The sequence below is a fragment of the Colobus angolensis genome, unplaced genomic scaffold, assembly GCF_000951035.1.
Source record: "Colobus angolensis palliatus isolate OR3802 unplaced genomic scaffold, Cang.pa_1.0 Scaffold45, whole genome shotgun sequence".
In the NCBI taxonomy this organism is placed as follows: Eukaryota; Metazoa; Chordata; class Mammalia; order Primates; family Cercopithecidae; genus Colobus; species Colobus angolensis.
In genome coordinates, this window is record NW_012117932.1 from 1425831 (window position 1) to 1430035 (window position 4205).

Genomic DNA, 4205 nt, shown 5'->3' on the forward strand with positions numbered 1-4205 from the left:
AGAGCGAGAAAAAAAAAAAAAGAAGTGTATCCTTCTTATGAAGTCTATGTAAATAGTAAAAAATGGGAAGCAAGCAATTGGTCAACCATAGGGAAATAATTTAAAAGAAAATCAAAATTCACTGCATGAAATATAGCAATTGAAAATAATGTCAGGCCAGGCACAGTGGCTCACGCCTGTAATCCAAGCATTTTGGGAGGCCGAGGTGGGTGGATCACCTGAGGTCGGGAGTTTGAGACCAGCCTGACCAATGTGGAGAAACCCCGTCTCTACTAAAGATACAAAAATTAGCTGGGCGTGGTGGCGCATGCCTGTAATCCAGCCACTCAGGAGGCTGAGGCACGAGGATTGCCTGAACCCGGGAGGCAGAGGTTGCAGTGAGCCAAGATTGCGCCATTGCACTCCAGACCTGGGCAACAAGAGTAAAACTCTGTCTCAAAAAAGAAAAGAATGTCTATATGCCTTCTTTGACATGTTTCTCATACCTGTAATCCCAGTACTTTGTGAGGCTGATGTGGCAGATTGCTTGAGCTCACAAATTCAAGACCAGTTTGAGAAACATGGTGAAAACTTGTCTTTACGCAAAATATAAAAGTTAGCCAGGCATGGTGGTATGCACCATAGTCCCAGCTACTTGGGAAGCTGAGGTGGGAGGGTGGCTTGAGTCCAGGAGGCAGAGGTTGCAGTAAGCCAAGATGGCGCCACTGCCCTCCAGCCTGGGCAACAGAGCCAGACCCTGTCGCAAAAAAAAAAAAAAAAAGGAAAGAAACATGTTTAAAAATAAAATGGAAGGATGAATACAGAGATATGTGATAGAGCATTTATAGTAAAATGTTAACTGTATGTCTAAGCGATGAGAATATAGGTGTTCACAGTAAAACATTTTCAACTCTTGTGTATGCTCCAAAATATTTAAGTAAATCTACTGAGAAAATTGTATATAAAAATTATTATAAATGTGTAAAAAGAGACTCTGCCCTACCCAAGAAAAAACTAAAGGATATTTACTAAATTATTAATAGTAACTGTGTTTGGATAGCATCATATGAGTAATTTTTATTTTTTCCTTTTTGTACTTTTTAGTATTTTACAAATGTTTAACAGGCATCTTACCCAATTCTAATAAAAACCATTTTTAAGAAAATAAAGAAACACAGTATCTTATACTTTACAATCTTACAGTAGAACAGGACATATGAGAGAGAATGAGAATTGATGGATAGAGGCAGACAGATAAAATGGAGAATTGGCCCTAAGACTGCCTCCATGCTTTAATCAGTATATCCTGAGGAACTTAAAGGACCGCCCCTTTTCACTGAAAGGTCTCAACTGTTAAAATATGTCTATTTTCCTTTTTTTCTTGATGATCAAAAAGACCACTTCTAGTGGAAGTCCTTTCACACTCCCTTATGTCCTGTTGCTTAGAGCTGAGCCAGCCCCTGGAGCCCCTGGCTGCCACCAACCACTACTATCCACTTCGTGTGTTAGTGGAGGCCTCCCAGTCCTGTGGAGCTGATGATCTGGTAAATAGCTCTTGAGGCTTTTTAAAAGTATATTCCTGGAATTCTGGCTCCCTACTGTTAAAATAAATAAATTCTCTACACCAGCATGCCAGAAAGGAGTTGGGCTTTGGAGCTAAGGTCAAGGGTAGGGTCAATCAGCAGGGGTCTCACAAAGCCCCAGAGGCTGACATTTCAAGGCAGGGTAACTTTTTTAAATGTAAAAGTAAGTGTTTGCAGATTCTGGAAACAAACAAACAAACCTGACTTGGCATCTTTTCCTGGAGTTGGAGGCAATCTGTAGTTATCAGGTGGTGAAATCATAATTAAATAAACTTCCAGGCTTTATTTAAGGAGGTAACTTTTCTGAGGTTTAACACTGTTTTGATCAGGTAATTTTCTGCCACAGAAAATGGGCTCATATCAAACAGAGTCCTTTTAATGCACAAACTTAAGCACAAAAAGTTGTTTCTAAGGTGGCATCTTTGGCGAAAATGCTAGAGAATCAAGACTATAAAATTAATATCAAGAAAATATTGAACTTCAATTATATAATTGGAACCATTTCAGTCTTTTGGTATAACACATTACCTGTAACTGCAACCTGGTTTAGATTACTTGAGAAAAACAAACATGTTCTCTAAGTTTGGTATGCATTAAAAAGATCACATAATTTTTTTTTGATATGGGGTTTCGTTCTTGTGGCCCAGGCTGGATGGAGTGCAATGGTGCGATCTCTGCTCACTGCAGCCTCCACCTTCTGGGTTCAAGCGATTCTCCTGCCTCAGCCTCCCGAGTTGCTGGGATTACAGGCATGTGCTAGCACGCCCAGCTAATTTTTGTAATTTTAGCAGAGACGGATTTTCACCATGTTGGCCCGGCTGGTCTCAAACTCCTGACCCCAGGTGATCCATCCGCCTCGGCCTCCCAAAGTGCTAGGATTACAGGCATGAGCCACTGGGCCCAGCCCTGGCCTAATTCTTGTATGTTCTAAGTGACCGCGCCCGGCCTAATTCTTACATGTTCTAAGTGAAATTAACACTTGCAAAATAATTAGTTTCCGTATAGATCTACAAAAATACATTTAATGCACAAACGCAGAATCACAGAATCAAGCCAGAAAAGGCATTCTCGTTGCCCAAGTTTTTAGAGCACAGCCCTACATGATACTTCATTTAAAAGGTATCCTAGGCCGGGCGCGGTGGCTCAAGCCTGTAATCCCAGCACTTTGGGAGGCCGAGACGGGCGGATCAAAAGGTCAGGAGATCAAGACCATCCTGGCTAACCCGGTGAAACCCCGTCTCTACTTAAAAATACAAAAAACTAGCCGTGCGAGGTGGCGGGCGCCTGTAGTCCCAGCTACTCGGGAGGCTGAGGCAGGAGAAAAGCATAAACCCGGGAGGATTAAAGAGTATTGACTTAGTGTGACTTCCATTTCCAGCCTGGGCGAGAGAGCAAGACTCCGTCTCAAAAAAAAAAAAAAAAAGGTATCCTATAGTCAAATAAGTTTGGGAAATGGTACATATTAATACTTTACCCTCGGCCGGGCGCAGTGGCTGACGCCTGTAATTCCAGCACTTTGGGAGGCCGAGGCGGGCGGATCACAAGGTCAGGAGATGGAGACCACGGTGAAACCCCGTCTCTACTAAAAATACAACAAAATAGCCGGGTGCGGTGGCGGGCGCCAGTAGTCCCAGCTACTCGGCAGGCTGAGGCAGGAGAATGGCGCGAATCGGGGAGGCGGAGCTTGCAGTGAGCCGAGATCGCGCCACTTCACTCCAGCCTGGGCGACAGAGCGAGACTCCATCTCAAAAACAAAAAACAAAAAACTTTACCCTCATCTTGAGAACCCACAATTCAAATAATCATATTAAAGGTTGCAAAAAAAATTATATTGTAAGAACTTTGTTTAACCGGTAGTTTGTGAAACACACATGAGCATGTAGCACCTCCCCCGCCCCCCACTTTTTTTTTTTGGAGGTGGAGTTTTGCTCTTGCTGCCCAGGCTGGAGTGCAATGGCGCGTTCTCAGCTCACTGCAACCTTCGGCTCCCGGTTCAAGCAATTCTCCTGCCTCAGCCTCCCAAGGAGCTGGGATTACAGACATATGGCACCACGCCCGGCTAATTTTCTATTTATTTTTAGTAGAGACGGGGTTTCACCATGTTGGTCAGGCTGGTCTGGAACTCCTGACCTCAGGTGGTCTACCCGTCTCGGGCCCCCAAAATGCTGGGATTACAGGCATGAGCCACCATGCCCAGCCCCCCACCCTTTTTCTTTTTTTAAATATCTATTAACATTTTGTAGAACCTCTTTGGGAAACTGCTCTCCAGACTGATGCCCTAATTTTTATAGAAAGAGAGGACACAAGGATAAACTGATTTGCGTAACCAAACAGTCCTTTATTTACTTAGACAAACTCACAGGTAAGTAAGCTACGAAGTATTGTTATTTTATTTATTTATTTTGAGACAGGGTCTCTCTCTGTTGCCCGGACTGGAGTGCAATGGCATGATCTCGGCTCACCACAACCTCTGCCTCTCAGGCTCAAGCAAGTCTCCTGCCTCAGCCTCCTGAGTAGCTGGGATTACAGGCACGTGCCACCACGCCCGGCTAATTTTTGTAATTTTAGCAGAGACGGATTTTCACCATGTTGGCCCGGCTGGTCTCAAACTCCTGACCCCAGGTGATCCATCCGCCTCGGCCT

The 4205-nt window shown here is 44.0% G+C and overlaps 1 pseudogene; it reads left to right on the forward strand.

The window, feature by feature from the left end:
- Window positions 1-1409: 1409 nt before the first annotated feature.
- The window catches only part of LOC105523093, a 46158-nt pseudogene continuing 43362 nt past the window's right edge, over window positions 1410-4205 (forward strand).